Genomic DNA, 20,452 nt, shown 5'->3' on the forward strand with positions numbered 1-20,452 from the left:
AATAAACAGTGTAGTCAAAATGTTGAAAAAGGCCAGTTTAACATTCAGACAAATTTTAATTTCTCAAGGGTCAGAGTTCTCCTTTTTAAAAAATATAGTATGCAAAGTGCTTAGCCTGATTTTGAGATTTTCACAGTATAGTAATCTCAAATAAATATACAGAGTATGTAGTATTTTCGTCTTGGCCACTGATAGTTCAAACAGATTTTTAAATTACTTTGCCTTTATTTTTAATGTAAATTTTACTTTAGAGAATATTTGTTTTAGAAACAATTTGAAGTTGGAATTTTTGTTTGCTTCCAACATTTTTGGTCAGTTTCTTGGAAGTTTAATTTACATACAATAACATTTACCAATTGCAAGCCTGTAAGTTGATGATTTTTAACAAACATACACCGTTGTATAACTACCACAATTATGATACAAAGCGTATTTATCATCTCAAAAACTTTCCTTATGACTTTTTTTCGTCAGTCTTCTTGAGCTTCTTAACACCCCCTCAGTGACCACTAATTTGCTTTCCATCATTATAGTTTTGTGTTTTCTAGGATTTTATGTAAATGGAATCATATGGTATGGGATCTTTTATGATTGAATTCCTTTGGTGAGCATCAAGATTTTAATGTTTATGCGTGTTGTGGTGTGAATCAGTAGTGTACTCCTGTTGCATGAAAATGTGAAAAGTAAGACTACAGAAAAAGGTAAAAAAACCAAAAAACAAAACCCAAAGAGCATTCTTTCTAATAACAATAAATATTTTGGAACAGCTATCCTAAGGCGTCCCAAAGAGTTAACTTCTAGTCCTACTTGTGACTAAATCATTGACCGAGAAATGAGCTCATTGGTATGGCAAGGAAATAACCAGAAAATTAATTGAACCTAAATAAATTCATCTTAACTTCTAATACTCCTCCAACATAGACATGTTGGCCTTTTGGCACTGAATTAATTTGAAAAAGTCTCTAGTGCTTCCGGTATGTGTATGTTTTGCTTCTAAAATAGTTAAACAGCTTTAAAGAAATTATTTCCTTGAACTGAATGAAAATGTTCTTCCTGGGAATAATAACATAAACTTCATTCACCTTTTTTATTGTTTATCCTGCTGTTCTTGTTAATTAGCAGAGACATCTGTGCTTACCTACACTGTATTTTCCCTGATAGTATAGTCCTTCTTTGCTGCTCATGGCTTAACTTGCAGTGACGATTTATGCCTGGACTTTATAGAGAATGAAATTGTGAGTAAAGGTGCACAAACGCTATTCAAACAAAAACAAAAAAATAAAAAGTTCTTACAATGACGAAAAAATAGACAAGCTTCATGTGTGTAGTACCCTTTTATTCTCCTTTCTTAAGCTTAGCAACCCAGGCTGCTATACTTCAATTCTTGTTCCATGTTGTAGAGTATAAGAAGTAAATATTTAGGCTTTTTTTTTTTGAATGTGTGGTGTGGTTTTTATTGAGAAACATATTTTACAAAGAAAGGTTCATAGATGATATAAATGTGTTGATTAAAGAATAATAGTAGAACAAATACTATATTCTTACTACCCGGCTTCGGCAATAGAACATTAGAATTCCTTTGTGTATCTCAATCCTATGACATACCCTTGTTTTAATTAGCGATTAGGGATGCATGTATATTCCTAAACAATACACTGGTTTTTACTCTCTTGGCCCTTTATATAAGTGTAAGCATTAAGATGGATGAATCTCACCATTATTGAGCAGAGAATAAAAATTACATCACAAAAAGATCATCATTATGTGATTCTACTTATATAGTGGACCAAAAAATATTTAGTTTTGTTTCATATTGCTCAGGCTATTATATAATCCAGTTCCTCTCAGTGAGAAAAACATGTGCTACTAAAAAGCCAATGGATAAATTTAAAATGGAATTATATATTCAAATATATCAAAAGAAGATAGGAAATGGGGAAACAGAGAAAGGAAAAAACAGAGGGACAAACAGATGTAATTCCAAACAAATAATAAAATGGCAGACCTAATTCTAAACATACCAGTTTATTACATTAAATATTAATGGAGTAAATGTTCAAAAGTCAGAGGTAATCAGAATCGTTAAAACTGAAAAACCCCAGGGTGCCTGGGTGGCTCAGTGTGTTAAGTGTCTGTCTTTGGCTCACTCAGGTCATGACCCAGGGTCCTGGGATCTAGCTCCATGTTGGGCTCCCTGCTCAGTGGGGAGCATGCTTCTCCCTCTCAATCTGTGCCCCACTTGTGCTTGCTCTCTCTAGTGCTCTCTCGCTCTCTCTCAAAATAAATAAATAAAACCTTAAAAAAATCAAACCTGAAAAACCCTATATAGTGAAAATAAATGGTTGGAAAAACTATATGCCATACAAGTATTAAGTGTATGAAGGCTAGAGAAGCCATATTAATATCTGAAAAAAGATGAGTTTTAAGACAAAGAGTATTACCAAGAGAGAAATAGGAACAATTCATAATGATAAAAATGTCAGTTCATCAGGAAGACATACAGTCATCAACATGTATGTGCCAAATAAGAAAACTTTAAAAATACATGAAGTAGAAATTGACAAGATTAAATGGAGAAGCAGACAATTTTATAATTACAATTGAAGAGTTTAATGTCATTGGTCTGTAATGGATGAAACAACTACACAAAAATCTTGTAAGGACACAGATTTTAACAATAGTATTAAACACTTTGATCTAATTGGTATTTATAGAGTATAGATTTATGGAGTATAGATCTAATGGGTATTTATAGGTATTTATGAAATTCTGTAACTACAGAATACACACTTTTTAAAGTACATGGCATATTTACTAAATATTTCCATTCTTTACCTGCATTGCTATGTCATAGGGTAAGCCACCACCATTTCTTGACTTGACTCTTAAGACAGTCTTCTCACAATTCTCCTAGTTCCCACTCTTGCATCTCCTATAATTCTCAACAGAACACCCAGGGAGTTCCTTTAAAAACTTTGATCAAATCTTATCTCTCTTGGACTTACAATCCTCCAAGTTCTTACTTAGTGAACATTTCCTGTGAAGGAGTAATTCATTTGCAGTGTAGGAAGGGACCAGTGAGCTCTCAGAAGACATGTAATTATACAAAATGAACCACTTAGTTGAACTCAAGACATTGAAGCCACCTTCTAAAATGACCTGTTTTATGTGTATGGATAGCAATGTGGGGTTATGTGAGGTAACCAGTAGAAGAGCTTTTTCTGCTGTCTCTTTTGGGATTTTGGATTGGATGGGGTGATGGGAGTGGGTGTTTTATTACTACCATTGAAAGCAGCTCCAAACTCTGAAACAATACATTGAAAAGCCCATTTTTTTTCTTGGCTGCTTCCAAGTTAGAGAATGTGGGTGGAAGTTGATTTTCCATTTTCACTTGGTGCCACATTCCTCTGGGTTTGATTTGATCAAAATTACAGGTAACTAACTTCAGTTGAGTGATAAGAAGCTTAGCTGAGGAGGAAGGAGAAAAAGGAAGGTTAGAGGCACCACTAACTTAGTGTGTTTTGTTTTTGTTTTGTGGCAAATGTAGATGTCAAAATATTTACTTGACTAAATGCTTTATTTTTGGTATTCTTAGTGTTGTTGGTGGTTTTATTAGATTCACTTACACCTCTGGGATCTTGTGTGAAGTTGTTGGCTCCAATTTACTTCTTTGCAGCACAAGTTCAAGGGTGATAGGTCATTATGTCATATAGCAGAAGACATTTTGGTCAAATCATTTACTTTTTATGTAAATGTAATGCACTGAGAACAGTGCATGCAGGGACATTCATTGTCCAGGAGATGCCATTATAGGAGATGGAAATAATAATTTAAAAAAATAAGTTAGTGAATTGATTGCAGTAATGGCCCCAGTTTTTTCACTACTTCTTATAAACTTGCCCTTTGGTAGTGCCTTCCCATAATGAATCATATGACTTATTTTGATCAATGGGATAGGCTCCAACTAGAAGCTAACAACGACTACAAACACATGAATGACTTAGATGGGCAGAATTGAAGAGCTGACCCCCAGAATAAATTGTTGATCTGTAGAACTGTGCATGATGGTAAATAGATGGTTCAGCCTCTAACCTTGGGGGTCATTTGTTATGTAGCAAAAACTAGCTATTACACTAAGGCAATGATAACTGATCCATTCTAAGTACAGGAAGAGAAAACAAGATCCAGAGAATGTTTTATCTCCTATTGTAAACCATCAGATTAGTAGCCATTCTGTAAATTGGAAACCAGAATTATCTCTAGGAACATTTCAAGTGCTTAAGTATTATTGTACGCTCTTCTGTAGGAGAGTTCAGTAAACACTTCTTTACTGACTGTGTTTGATACAGAGGAACTGGGGTAGTTTCAAGGTTTTGCTAAAGTGCCTTGTTCTTTTAAAGTTTAATGAAAGGCTATTTACCATGAGGCTCTTTCCATTATTGTCTCATTCTTATATGTCTTATTTTCCATAAAAGTATTAAAAAGACTCCATAGGAGGGGCACCTGGGTGGCTCTGTTGGTTAAGTGTCTGCTTTTGGCTTAGTTCATGATCTTGGGGTCCTGGGTTCAAGCCCTGTGGTGGGGGGGCTCTCTGCTCTGCAGGGAGTCTGCTTCTCCCTTTCCCTCTGCCCTTCTGCTCATGCTCTCCCCTGACCAAATAAATGAATAAAATATTTTAAAAGAAGACTCCCTAGGAGACCTTGCTCCAGATTATAGAGATGGCCTTTACTGAGAAGGAAAGATATGTTGAATTATAACTTACTGTAATATTTACAAAGGACTGTCATGCTACCAGCCTGGCACCCAATAACAAGGAATCCACAAAAGGGAAATAATATTTCTGAGGAATAATTTCCATGAGCCACAAGTAGTTATTTTGTTTTTTTTTCCCAGTAGAATAAAAAGCTATAAAAGTGTTTTAAAACTCATCTAATGAAGTCGCACCCAAGAGAGCTGCTGTAGGCGTGAGATACTGTACGTAGCACATTTTACCCAGTGCACAGATCATCCAGAAATGACAGGTGTTCTTCATTAACCCAAAACACAGAGTCTAGAATATCAAAATCATAGAAGGCACTGCCATCTAAAACACAGAACTGAATGTATGTGGGCTCATGAGAACTTTCATCCAGATCTGCATACACTGACTGGATAAAAGTCATATGTGTGAGGAAATAAATTACTTACTCGATCCAGCAACTGTCTGGATGATGACTAATAAACAGGAAATCGTGCGACTATCTTATAGTCACCCTTTCTGTGGAAGGATTCTTCAAATCCAAACTTCTATGTTCACAAGTTTCAATTTTCAGGTATACCAAAATGACCCAGATCACTTCTATCCTCACAAGGATATGCTGCAAAAAAAGTTGTTAGGATTCATTGGGTTCATACCTGTCACTTAGATGCTTTTCTCAGCCTCATGTGGGAAGGGAATGATAGACCTTCAGGAGCAATGCCCCTTATGCTGTCCTTTAATAATGAGCATTTCATTTTAATCTCCATTAAATCTCCCGCACAGTAAAAGCAAAAGGTTCTCCAGCTACCAAAACTGCCATCAACAAAGTCTTAATCCCAGCTGGAAGCCAAATCTTAGTTCCTGCTAGCATCTTTCATAAAAGGAAGCATGAGGGGGGAAAAAAAAAAGAGAAAGAAAACAGTCAAGTAAGGCAACAGGTGTGAAGTCTATGCCTCTGTACCTGGTCGTGAAGTCTAAGATGATAATTGTTGTTGCCAACTTCCACCATCCATTCTATGTTCCTCTTGTCTTCTACCAGCCCCTCACCTAGTGGGTGGTTCATTCATTGTTAGTGCTTGGTTGTCTTGTTTTTATTGAATTTCTGAGTTTTTTTCATTGAACAGGTAAGGGAGTAATAAGAGGAAGCCAGTTAAATTCTTTGAGTCCTAAACATAGCCGTTCTTGCCTTTGTTACAGACTGCCACCCTGATTTCTCTCAGTTAGTGAGATCAAACTCTAGCCATTAACTGATCGTTCACCTTCATAAAGAGCCCCAAATGGCCAGATGTTCTCAGTTGTAAATATTTTGGGAATATGACTGTTTTCTGGTAATAGCCCCTTGGGTACTAGCAGCTCCAAGTCTACCAAACCTCTGTGGATTAAGACACTTTGGTTACAACTTTTTTCTTATAGTTCATTACAGTAGTTCACCTTCTTTACCTTGCCAAGCACCTTCACTAATCTGAGAGGTCGTCATTCTCATTGATATCAGTGAACCTAATGCATGGTAGCATCTTTCTCTGCCATTTCTAGTCTTCAGAGGATAGCTACCACAGTGTGCTTCAAAGATATGGACGCGTCTCACAAATATGTTTCCTAATGCTTAATCTTGTTTCCAGGCTCACCTAGATGTTATGGTTGGGAGTAGCTGAACAAGTTGCCCATAAAAGGGGTCCTTCCTCACCAGTGGTCTTACAGTGGTATCAGAGACTTGACAAGGTGATGCTGTAACTTTATACATTACAATCAGACCTGACTTTGTTCTCAGTCATATCTGCCCTTTGACTGCCAGGGATGATGAACTCTTTTAAAGTCATCACAGAAGCTTTCTGGTTCTACTCATATATTCTTGATTGTGTGTTAATAGTTTTTAATTTCTCCTTATCCCTGCTAAACATACCCAGTGGGGACTTAAGTGGAAGATAGGTGACCCTATAATCTGTTGTCATGGAGACCACATGCCACAGCCATTAGTTTTTCTTACACTCTTTCATCTCTTTGCATTTAATCTCATGTTGCATTAGTAATAATTGAATAATTGGGAAGCTTCCCTGGCAATCAAGATCTTGGGTAAGTTACTGTAATAATTGTTTAATCCCACTATGTTCTGAGGTGTCAACTTGGTCAGTGACATTTTCATATATCTGGAGGGTGGTGGCTAAATTGCTAAAATCAGATTTCTATTTTTAAAGAATTTAATAAAAAACAAAAAGTGAAAAATTGACCTGATCGCAAGATCTTTTTCCTTATTTACTCTGAATTAGTTGATTGCAGCAAAGGGACCAGATAACTTTCGAATTAACATTTATAAATTATCTGGAAATTTTGAAGAGGTTGGTCCTATGAAAATAAGTTAAATGCCAGCACAGAAGCACTCTTACACGTTAAGAGTCACTCACAGCTCACTTCCAAGGCAGACATGAATCACAAGACAATGAAGCCAATGTCTTAGATGTGACTTCCATAGACAAATACGGGGCTCCTTTTAAGGACTCTTACAATAAGGTCACCTGGAGGTGAATGTCAGGAGGAAGCTTATTGCTTTCCAGAGTAATGAAAAATAGAAACTCAAATTCCAGATGTTTCTGGAAAGTCAGATAATGATCACAGATTTTTTGCTTCCAAAAGTGTTGTTCAGTCTCTGGTTTTGTGCTTTGCTTATAAAAAAGACATCCATGTGTTCAAACATACAACTTTAGCAATTGGTCCCAGATCAGAAGGAAATGTTTTCATTAGCATGTATTCTCATTGAAGGCAAAGATTTGACTATCACCTTCATGCTATGAGAATTCTCAAGGCGCCTAGAATTTCATCAGGAATATAATGGGTTTTCAGTAAATAATTATAGTTGATAAGGATGGCAGGCTGAACAGAAAGATAGTTCTTAGATTTGCGCTTGAGGACCCCTGGATCATCTAAGCCGCTGCGCTGACTCCTTGTGTCTTCTGTATTATGTGCTCCGGGTGCTCAGGTTTCTGGGAGGATCATTCATCTCTATGCTGAAAAGCAACTGCTTTCAAGTCACTCTCAAGTCCTTAGCACCAATTTTGTTCATAATTATGTCTGTAATCCCATGAAAGCCTAATAATGCCCAGCCATCCTTCTATCTACTTCCTTCCTATTAAATCTTATTGAATTCACATACCTCTATAGTTCCTACTGCCTATGGCTCATCCTCATAGTCAAGCATTTCCATTTTCTTGCCCACTTAGCATTTTCAGTTTGATCTTATACTTCCCGTTATAAATCCTCTAACCCATTAGTTGGGCCATAGTGGAGATAGTTTACAACCTTGGCCTTTATATCCTGCTACAGCTTCTATTATCCATTTGATTTCTTTTTTTTTTTAAAGATTTTTTATTTTTACTTATTTATTTGACAGAGATCACAAGTAGACAGAGAGGCAGGCAGAGAGAGAGAGAGAGAGAGAGAGAGAGAGAGAGAGGGAAGCAGGCTCCCTGCCGAGCAGAGAACCCGATACGGGACTCGATCCCAGGACCCTGAGATCATAACCTGAGCCGAAGGCAGCGGCTTAACCCACTGAGCCACCCAGGCGCCCTATCCATTTAATTTCAATTTAGCAACATGTTCGTTGAATTCCTTGGTCACGTCTTGACTTCTCTTAGATTTGAGTCTGTGACTCTTCATTCCTCCTCTACTTTCTTTCTCTTGACATTTCTCAGGCTACCATTTACTAGCCATATATCTTGGGAAAGGAAACTGCTCTGTATAGCCTCATCAGTAAAATGGGGACAATGATACCATCTATTTCATAGAGTTGTTTTGAGGATTAAATGAGTCAATATACGTAAAAATCATAGGAAGTTGCTTGTTACAGAGTGTTATATATCAACTATATGTAAAAATATTTAAAACGTATAAATTAACATATGCCTATATATACTATATATACTAGTGTATACACACACACACACACACACACACACACACATATATATATATATATATATACACATGTATGTGTGTGTGTGTGTTTATCCATCTCTTAATTAGCTCCCTCCTAGAATATGCAGTTTTTTCCCATTCTTTTTCTTCTTTGCGTTTTAGTTTGGGAAGTTTCTCCTAACACACCTTCAAGCTCACTGATTCTTTTCTTCCATTTCTTGGACATAAATATTCTAGAGATGAGCCCATTAAAGGTATTTTTCATTTTAGTTACAGTGTTTTCAATTTCTAGCATTTACTTTTGGTTCTTTCTTTGAGTTACCATCTCTCTACTTACATTTCCCATCTGGTCTTGCATGGTGTTTACTTCTTTCATTAAAACCTTTGACATATTAATTATGGTCATCTTAAATTCCCTTCTTGTCTGATAACACCACAATTTTTGTCATATCTGAGTCTCTATCTGATACTTCCTTTGTGTCTTTAAATTGTGTTTTTATTTGCCATTTATCTCTTTTGCAATTTTTTACTGGAAGTGGGACATGATTTATCAGAGAACAGAAATTGAGGTCAATAGTTCTTTTTTTTTTTTTTAAAGATTTTATTTATTTATTTGACAGAGATCACAAGTAGGCAGAGTCAGGCAGAGAGAGAGAGAGAGAGAGGAGAAAGCAGGCTTCCTGCTAAGCAGAGAGCCCGATGTGGGGCTCGCATGACCTGAGCTGAAGGCAGGGGTTTTAACCCCCTGAGCCACCCAGGCATCCCGAGGTCAGTAGTTCTTTAATGTGAGCTTTGATGTTGATCTAGCTAGGAACAGGGCTGTTTAATTTTGTTGTAGCTATATATAGGTGTCCAAGTCTTCAAATTACTCTGGTACCCTAGTTTTTTATTTTTCTTGTTGTCTTTGGGCTTCTCTAATAACTCCTCCTTGGCAGGAGGTGATGTCTTGCTGCTCTTTTAGCCATAAGTCCATTGTTATTACACTGGAGCCCCAAAGATATGGTTTAAAATATTAGAGGGTGCAGAGGTACTCTGGTTTTTAATCTTGGGATTCAGTCTTAGCCTTTCAGTGGGCCTGTGTCCCTGTGCTATGACCTTCAGAAGCTTTTCTTGTCTCTCCCTCTACCTTAGAAGAGAAAGGAATGCTAGTGGGGGCTGAAATTGACTTACTGCACTTCCCTCAAGAGGGATAAAGCTCTGGTAGAGTTTTTTCCCCCTGCATCATAGTCCTTGGTTATGGAGAATGCTGTGGAGCTTTTTCAAACATGAGATTACTTTTCCCCTCCTCCTGCTAGAAACATAGGGAATTTTTTTGGCTCTTCACTATGAGACCCTGGTGGCATTCTTAGATACAAAACCCAGGAAAATGTGGGGGGGGTCCCCTAGGACTGTGGCCTCCAAGAGTCTCTCATTCTCACACTAGCTTCTCATTCTCAGTCTCTAATTATTTGGCAAAATTACTATTAAGATGTTCCTACCAGTTTACGGCTCCTACAACTTTAGCTCCAGGTAAGCAGATCTTGGGGACGATATTCTATATCCTCTTGTCTCTCCAGATTTCAGGGTGGCAGTTTGCTCTGTGACCCCAGTTATCTGATGGGTCCATTGATAATCAGATTGTTAACTGTCTTCTAATTGTAAGGGTGGGAATGACAACTACTTAGATTTTTATGTATCAGAGGCTGATAAGTGAGAATCCCATGTCAACAGGGCTTTGAAGGCTCACTCCCTTCCCTTGACCTCAGCTTTATGTTTTAGTACTTTGGGATCCCTCTTCAATGGTAATATCATAGTCAGTTCAACATAGGTCTACTTGTGTTTTTTTCACAGTAAATATTTACTGAATGTCTACTGTGTGCCAGGCATTGTTCTAGGTTATGGAGACAGTGTGAACAACAAGCAGGGGAAATCATCTATTTTTCTCTTTAGCCAGAATTAATTCCTATGTAATTCTGTTCTTACTAGCTACTTCAGGGTAAGATCATGCCACACTGTCATGAGAATATATCATTTGTTCCTACCATCTCCCTCCATCATGGGATTTCCTTTCTTGTATTCTTTACATCCTACCCAGACTTTGTGGCTCAATTCAAAACCTACATTCTCCAAAGAGCCATAACTTTTCTATTTATAGTGACTTTTTTCTCCTTTGGATTCATACCATTTTGTATTTATTTATAGCATATCAGTGAAGGTAAGAGAGGGATGTCAGTTGAGGACTTAATAATATAAAACTTTTTATTGGGAGTTACCTCTAAATATATCTATATTGGTGTTCACATAATTTTATTTTTTTAGTTTTCATTTTTAAAGACTTACTTATTTGGGGGGGGGGAGAGAATGAGTGCAACTAGGGAGAGGATAAGAGGGAGAGAGAGAAAGAGCAGGAGAGAGAATCCTGACCAGACTCCCTGCTGAGCATGGAGCCCAACTCAGGGCTCAGTCCCACAACCCTGAGATCATGACCTGACCTGAAACCAAGAGTCAGATGCTCAATTGACTAGGCCACCTAGGTAACCCTGGCTTTCACATAAATCATTAGGAAGCAAAATCCTGGTTGTCTTGTTCTTGTTCATTTATCAATTGAGGTCTTTCATTAGTGCAGAGGACACAGAGGAGTGCACTGAGTAATTCAGTCACATCCATTACTATAACCTGTAAAGACCAAAGGCAAGAGCAAAGACTTGGTCTAGTAGGTCCTATGCTGTATGTTGATGGCCATAAAATGGGTGTGGCCAATTTCTCAGGCACACTTGATTCCTCCACAAGCATGAGACTTTGAGTTTTCTTTGAGAGCATGCACTTTTTCAGAAATTGAGAGCTGTACTCATTAAATCTTTTCATACATTCCCAGTCGTTTGCCATATATAATAAACACTTGATGGCAAAGCTATCAGAGGCTATCTGAAAGTATGGGTTGTGTTGCAGTCAATCGTTTCATTTGTAAGACAATTTATGCATCTGCACTAGACTCTCCCTTGTTAAAAATAACTGCATGTTTCACAGGCATTTCTATAAATATATCCAATTTTATAATGCTTCCTGTAAATAACCAATGTGTTTTCTGCACTATCAACCATGAGACACATATGTGTCCTATACCATTGGCTTGAATTTGCCAAGAAATGTTCTTGATGAATGTGTGGAATGCTTTTTCCAGAGTCAAACATCTGGTTTTGGCACCAGTTTTTAGGCAAGCCTCATGTTCAGCACAAAAATGGAATGTACTGGATTTGCTTGGGTAGAAGTTGCTCACGCAACCCACATTTCCAAATGCCAAGGCTATTGCAAAATTCATTTAAGTTGATTTTAGGTGTGACAGGGAATCAAGAACAATACTTCTTGCTTGCCCTAGATTTTTGCTAGTGTCACCATCCCCTATTCATTGTATTACAAGTTTCTATGTTACAAGGGAAGACCTGACTTACCAGCACTATTAAATAAGGGGCAACCAGCAATTTCCACATCAACAACCAGGAGAACACCTGCAGATTTCAGCAATTGTAGCAGCAATAAAGCTTTTGTTATTATTAACCTATGTTCAGATAGGAAAATAGAAAAGACAGCCATTTGGGGTTTAGGCTTAACTGTACTATATAATAGACAACTGTTCAGTTAAATCCTAACATTATAAACCCTTTGGCATTTACTATATTATAGTGCTGATCTGTGAGTCTTTGGAGGAGACTCTAACATTTCCTAGAGCTCCTGTCGTATCCATCGGTGTCACCTTTACTTTTTTCAACAAATATTTATTGAAGGTCATGTGTCAGTCACTATGGTAGATGCTAAGGATAGAGCCATGAACAGAATAAAGTCCTACAAAAATTGAGCAGGAGCAGGTAGAGACAATAAAAAACAAATGAACAGATAAATATGTAATAAATAAGTAATGTGAATTGAAATACAGTGAGAGGATAGTGACAGATGGGGTGACATCTGAGCACACACCTGAATCAAGGGAGGGAGTGAGCCAGTTGTGTAAATGAGGAAGTGTGGTCTTCTGGAGACCTGGGAGAAGTGTGGTCCGGCTGGAGAAAGGAGGAGTGCAAGGCAAATACTCTGAGGCACAAGCTTGTCCCACCTGTTCCACCAGCCTTCTCCACCTGGAGAGCAGTGTGGCTGAAGCAGAGTGGGAAGAGGCAAAGGTGGTAGTAGGTGGTGCTGAGACCCTTGTAGATCAAAGTAAGGACTTGGACTGTTCTTATGTCTGATGGGACAATACCGGGGGCTACATCCCCAGAGCCTAGCAATGGTAGGCTGGTACATGTTAGTTGAATGATAATAATCAGAAAAAGATGGAAACACAATTACACCTTGTCTTTGATTCAGCAATCAATAAGGAGTTCAGCAGGACAAAGTGAATAAGACCGTGCTATCTCATTTTTGCCCTACATCCTCTGCGTCTATTTTTTAAAAATATGTTTTTGATTTTCCCTGCTTTCAGTGATGTTCGCAGTCTGAATAGTCACATTAAATTCTTTCATCAGCTGCAACAGTGGGACAAGAATTCATGTGCATCATTTTGGCTGACTTGCTACGGAAGGGCGTGGACGGTGTTGCCATGTGTGCCTTAACGCTGGCTTGTGGATTGAGCTCATTATTCCTTGTCATTCTCTAGGACACAGCAGAAGTTTTCCGGAGTCAAAGAGGGAGCAGGTTTTGTGATTTCCCCTTGCCCAAATCAGAGTGTTTGCCTGTGCCATTCATGTAAAAAAAGTGTTCTTAAGTTTTCATTCCATCCTGGGTCTCTAAGACTGAGCAGGCAGCCAAAATATATCCTGACCTTCCTACCCAACATTGAGGGGAAAAAACACTGGCTTAGAAGTTAGACCAATGGGGCTGTATTTCTGAGTCTTGGCTCTAGTGTGTGGGGAGAGAGTAAGTGTGGGGCTCTGTAGTTATATAACGCCACTTACCACTTCTGTGATTTTGGGACACTGGCTTACTCTTTCTGGGCTCAGTTTCCCCATTGGTGGAACAATGGAAGATAAAAGTTTTTCTTTATAGAATTGATGTAATGATTAATGAGTTAATGCTACATATATAAAGTGCTTATAGTAAGCACAAAATAATGGTTATGGCTATAATTATATTCACTGTGTACCTATAATTCACTGTGGCCCTCATTTGACAATTAGGGATTATTGATCCCTACCTTACAGTATTAATAACAGAAACAAAGGAGATAAGATATGTGAAACACCTAGCATAGTATCTGACAAATAATGGTGATGGTACTACTGAAATTGTTATTATTTGATGTGATTTCCAAGAGATTAATATAATATTCAGGACCAAGGTTCTTGTGGTTCCTTCATATACAACAGGAAAGCTTTTCTGATTTCTGCTTTTGAATATGATTACTGAATTCTATAACCCACACCATACTCAAGTGTCTCCCTTCAATAACATTGAAATGGTAGACCCTAAAATAGTTAAAATGTATTTTTTGCAATTTAAAGATATTATCAGATTCAGTAAATAAGAACCGAAGGTATTACCTCCCAGAGTTGGTCATCCATAGGTTTGGAGGGGTTCAGCATTTTTGGACTCTCTAGCTCAAGGAATTTGTCAGGGATGCAGGATCCTTTTGCCCTTCACTCGCATATTTGCTAGATTTGCCCTCAGATTGGCTATCCCATGGTTGGAAGAGGTGTCACATCCAAGGCCTAGCAGTGGCCAGAAGGGAGCTGGGAATATATCTCAGAAGTCTCCACAGACTTCCTTTTACAATTCATTTTCAGGAATAAGGTCATATACCCTCTTACAAACTCATAAATAGCAAGAAGAAAGGGCCCACCTTGACTAATTTATACCAACCAGGATTTACCTCTGGAGTTGGGATAGGGTCATTTTTAACTTGTCCTAGAGGGAAGTGGTAGACCCTAGAACAAAATCAGGGCTCTGCCCTCAAAGAAGAAAGAAGAATAGAATGCAGTGTTGACATAGTCATCTGCTATAAATGATCAACTAACATTGTAACACTATGTGCCCTATCCTCTAAAATGAACTCATGATACAAGATCTATTTTAATGAGCTCAAAACACTGACTGACTGCCTAGACAGTAGCAATACTCCTGTCTCTCAACCCACACTATTACATAAGAGATGGTTCCATAGCTTTGGACATTTTCAAAGCAACCCTGTCTTTTTACATACCCAGAGATAACCAGAAGTTGCAAAGTCTCTCCCATGAACATTTCAAGAGTTCAGGGTCAGAGACTTTCCTATTGTCAGTTGAGTTGGATTGTGCCCTCAAACCAAGTTTCCACATTCCAGGATCCAATGGAATGTGGGATGGCTAATGTAGAAGGGAGAATTTCTTCTCAATCCTGTCCTTTTTGCATTTGTAGTAATACTGTTAACACTTTAAGAGGACAGGGAAATGCTAGCTTTGCTCCTTTTTTATTGAATACAGCCTGCCATAAACTCATTTTATTTCCTTCATAGCTGTATTTGATTTTCATCTGTGTTGTTGCCTCAAATAAATGTCTGGTAGGACCAGCTGGGGAGGATTCAATATCAACAGGAATCACTTTCTAAACAAGTAACTGAATGTGAAGATCAATGAGAAAAGGTTAAAAACTAAATAGGGAATTCTTTTTTGCTGAGTTCAAGTTGTACTGTCAGCACTAACCATGTATGGGTTACAAGGACATATTTAGCAAGGGAGTGACCAGGAAAAGAGCAAGTGAGAGAGAGCACCTCTAGTTGAAATTTACACTGTAGAATCTTTTATAAAAGTTGTTAAGATACTGAGGAAAGCCTTAAATAAGTGGGTTTTAATACTTAACACTTAAGTGGAAGTTATTAATACCTAATACTTGCTTACGTTGACTTAATTTCTGTAAATGGAGAACTCATTTTTCCTTATCTAATATAATCTTCCTTCTGCTATCAACATTTTAGTGCCTTTTAAATATCCATTATTCATTACCAGATGCAATTATCCTTTCTCTCTTATCCCCAACCTTTCTACAGTTTTGGATTTATTCATTCCCTTCTTGAACTTTTCTCCCCCTCTTGGTAAGTACGTTCAAACTATAAATGTCAGTTCTGCATTCTAAATGGCGTGCTGGAGCCACTGGCCACTGGAAGTCAGTAGAGGGTTAAAAATAAAGGGTAATTTCTGATTTACATATGTGCATAAATAATGTGAGTCTACCATTATGTCCATGGTCCTAAGGGACAGACTTTCAGAGATGTAGGCAGCTAGACTGGGGTTTCGTTGGGCTCAGTTCAAAGAGAAACAACTGGGTCATGTCACCAGGCTAAAGACACAAGAAGGATGAAGAAGAGAGTAGATGATCCAAAGGAACTAGGGGGTAATCAGTATAGTAGAGAACTCTCCCCATGCACCACAAATCAGAGCTAGAAAAATACATAGGAGAGCTATGGTCATAGTCCAGTTGTCAAAATAATTACTTGTAAGAGCCAAAGCTAGTCTGGTGTTTGGGAGAAAGAAATTATTTTATCCTAGTCCAGGGGTGTTCTTTCTCTTTACAAAACTGGCAGCTCAGATGAGTAGGAAAGTTCTGAAGGAAAGTCCTATGCCTGGGAAACATAAAGGGAAAGGGAACCAGGCATAGGGATTGTGTCACTTGGCTCACGTGAAACTGGTCTCTCTTCTTTTACTCTTCCTGTCTTTCTTGAGGATTATTCTTTTTCTGTCCCCTGATTTGTCTCATGTTCCCTCTCCCATGAGGAAGGCCTTCCATTGTCCTTTCTCTTTATTAAGTTCATTCACTTTTCTGATTTCAAATCTGTATATCTTGTCCTAGCCACATACCCAAGTTCCAGCTCTGCCTTCTAAACCACTAGTCAAATATCTTCACTGAGCTATAACGTCGCCAGCATCACCAGCAAGACGAACTCTCCTTTTTCATCAAAGCCAAACTTTCTGATTCCCTATTTTGTTGTTGTTTTGTTATTGTGTTATTGTTATCATCTTCTCAGTCACCGTGTCTTGAAACCTTGCTAGTCTTGGAACATACCTTTATCCTCACTCTTCATGCAAGATTCTGCTGGATCCTAGACATTCTAACTTTCTCACCTCTCTCCTATCCATTTCCTCCTCCAGTCCCATAGCTGTTACCCTTGTTCAGACCCTTACTTCTCACATAGTCTAATTATTCCAGCTTCCAGTTTGCTTTCCTTTCCATTTGGTCCTATATAGCACTGCCATATTAAATCTCCTAAAGTATATATATATATATATATATATATTTAATGTATTTATGTATTTATTTGTCAGAGAGAGAGTGCACAAGCAGGCAGAGTGGCAGGCAGAGGCAGAGGCAGAGAGAGAAGCAGGCTCCCTGCCAAGCAAGGAGCCCGATGTGGGACTCGATCCCAGGACCCTGGGATCATGACCTGAGTCGAAGGCATCGGCTTAACCGACTGAGCCACCCAGGCGTCCCTCCTAAAGTATATTTTTGATCCTTTCCACTACTGCGCAGAAATCTTCACTGTTTCTCCATCACTACTGTTGATACTCTAGTCCAGGCCATCATCATTTCCTCACTTGGATTACTGTAAGAGACCTTTTATAGGTTATTTCATCTCCAGTTACTTTGACTCTAGTCAAGTTGGTAACCTGTGACCAGAGTGATTGTTTCTAGAATCAAGTGTGAACTCATTATTTCCTTGTTATGAGTCTTTCTTTCTTTAACATAGTCTCTCAAGATTTAGTCCCTATTTTTATCTCTGATCTCACCTCTTGCTATCAGTTGCGAATGCTTCCGCTCCTCCAGCCCTCTTAGGTTACAGAACAAAGAAATAACTAATAGCAGATGTTTCCTCTTATCAGACAGGGCAGCTCTTGTAAGTAGGCACTGGTTTACTCTTTAGCAATTGGCTTGAAGCCACTGTGTAAACAAAGCCTGATGCTTTGTTTCCATGATGTCAGAAATCATGTTGGTTAAAAATGAAAAATTCAGTCAATCATTTGGAGGTATCCCAAACATCCAGATGTTTGGCCTCTTGTAGACAAAAGAGCCAGATGATTTGAAGAGAAATTTTCACTTTTCCAGCTAGAATATCTTACAGTGTCTAGAAGTTATCTAAGGGGAAAACATGCCCAAGTGACTTTCTTGAGAAAATGAGTTCCAGGTGGAATTAAAAACACCAGCATGCTAAGGAGGAGTGAGGGCTGTGGTTATTGCACTTGTAAGACTCTAAGGACAATAAAACCATCTGAATTGTTATCAACTTTTGTTAACAATAATCTGCCTTCTTATTGGTTGATGCTCCCAGTCCTACCTGTGGCGATGGCTTCCATGTCAAGAGCCTCCCCAGATATTCTGGCATGTTTTAGGCATGAGCCCACATATATTGCTCTAAAATGATCTGAGTGTCTTTGGGTAAAAACAATTTAGTTACCTGTAAGGATTTGCATTACATTAGGGCTATTGTGACTGAAGCTCACATTTCTGGATCTGTACCTCGTGGGCAAGACAACCCAAAGAGTTGAAGACTGACCCGATGGCAAAATTAGTAATATTGGTTTTGAGTCACCTGAAGAAGAAAAATAAACAATGATTTAACTTACCTGTCAAATTAATAGTAAAGCAGGAAGATGTGGTTCAACTACCCTGAGTGCTACAGGGAAGAGGTTTAAGAATTGTAGCAAGAGCATTCATTCATCCAGTACAAGAAACAAGAAGTTAAATGTGAACAACCCCAAGAAGAACCAATGAAAATAGTTTAGAATTTGGGTCTGAGTCTGTTAAAGATGACGTTTATTTAAAATTTAAGTGTTCAGTCTATTAACTGAAACCCTTTCACATACTACAAATACTTGTTAATTATTTAACTTTAGGCAGATATACCCTGTTTTTAAGATTTTGTTTGGGAGAGAGAGCACACACACAAGCAGAGGGGAGGGAGTGGGACAAGCAGACTGTGCTGAGCAGGCGGCCTGACATAGGGCTCAATCTCATGACCCTGAGGTCATGACCTGAGCCAAAATCAAGAGTCAGAGCTTAACGAACTGAGCCACCTCGGAAAACTTGTTGAAATTATCTTGTGTGTTCCTTGCACCAGTTGGGTTTGTAATAACATAAGTCGTATGTGTTCTGGCTTTCCCCTGGCCAGTAACAGGTGCCTGACTCCAAGGACCTTCTGATATTCCTTTAGCTCCTCAGTGTCTGATGATGGTGGAGAATTGGCAGATCTGTCTGATTTATGTTTAGGAAAGAGCTAGGCATCATGGAAACAGAACCCTTGTTTTTAAAAACTTCACAGACCTAGGTCTTGAATAATTTTATAAGTTCTAAGAAACAATATGTGGCTCTGTTTCTATGAGGCAGATGAGCATCTCTTTATTATTATAGAGGGAAGACAAAAGTTGATGACTTCCTCTGGGTATAAGTTATTCCTCGGGAATCAGGATGTAACTCCGAGCCATGTTAATTTCCATAGATATATACATCCTGTCCACTCACGCACATGCATCAGAGTAATTAAGGTTTTGAGTGGAAAACTCTTTACCACATGGGATGCAAATATGCTGAGACCAACTATATGGAATACACACTCCAACATTTGGTTGTGATTAGCCCCAACTAGTATACAATAAAAATATATTCAAAAGAACGAGGGTGCGTGCTGAGCAGAAGGCTGATAGTTCTTTAAAGTTCTGTTCTATTATTAAATTTCTTCTGCTTTCATATTAAACTTCAATTAAATAGTCTCATTGGTTCATTGGAGTAGATTTCCATTCAAAATGAACATTTGTCAACAGATGCATTTATAAACAGCTGTGGTTTTCTTTGGGTATATACAGCATCATTATCCAGACCATCTGGCCATTCTCCTGATGGTGTTTCTTATTTGAGCTTTCACTCTGACATAATAATTTATTGTCTTTAATCTGCGCAATTTCTTCAGAGAGAACTCTTCCTTCTCTCACACCTCAAATGGAACAACCACCAAAAAAGTAAACTGACAAATTAAAAAGGTTACAGGAGGTGAATAAACCTTTCTAAAGGTCACTGCACGACCTAGCTCTTCTTTTCTTCTCTTTTTTTGTTATAAAGCAGCCTGATTAGAGAGAAAGGTCAATTTAACAACAGAGCAATGCTACATTAATATTTTTAAGAGAAATTGTTTCCAAATATAAACATTTTCTGGGATTTCTTTGGTTGATTTATTTTTTCTTTAACTTTGGAAACTTTGGCACTTCTTACATGATTGAGAAACAACACCTTTATTTTTCCAGGACTTTTACTAGCCCTTGCTTTTCATTTCTTTCTTTCTTCTATTTTTTTTTAATTTTTAAGTTTGAGTACAGTTGAAAAATAATGGCACATTAGTTTCAGGTGTACAACACAATGATTTGAAGTTTATGTGTTAGGCTGTGCTCACCACAAATGTAGCTGCCATCTGTCAGCATAACAAACTATTACAGCATCATTGACTATATTTATTATGCTGTGTCTTTTTTTCCCATGATGTATTCATTCCATTACTGGAAGCCTGTATCTCCCTCTCCCCTTCACCTGTTTTGCCCCTGCCCTGACCCATTTCCACTCTGGTAACCCTCAGTTTGTTCTGTATATTTACAGGTCTGATTCCACATTTTATTTTTCTCACCACCATGTTTTGGTCAGACTGGTATAATGATGGAAAAAAAAGGAGAAAAAAATGTGTTTGCTTTAAAAGCCCCATCCATGCACAGCACAGAAAACAAAAAAAATATCTTTTTCATATTCAAATATAAGAAGTAAATTTTTAAAAAACAGGAGAGTTGAAGGAAGAGGTATTTTATATTAATGTGAGTCAATATATAACAAACATACTTG

At 38.0% G+C, this 20,452-nt stretch overlaps 1 pseudogene; it reads right to left on the bottom strand.

The window, feature by feature from the left end:
- LOC116870654 overlaps positions 1–12,913 on the bottom strand; it is a 35,626-nt pseudogene extending 22,713 nt beyond the window's left edge.
- Positions 12,914–20,452: the final 7,539 nt, after the last annotated feature.

Source organism: Lontra canadensis, unplaced genomic scaffold, assembly GCF_010015895.1.
Source record: "Lontra canadensis isolate GAN:19392208 unplaced genomic scaffold, GSC_riverotter_1.0 scaffold24, whole genome shotgun sequence".
In the NCBI taxonomy this organism is placed as follows: Eukaryota; Metazoa; Chordata; class Mammalia; order Carnivora; family Mustelidae; genus Lontra; species Lontra canadensis.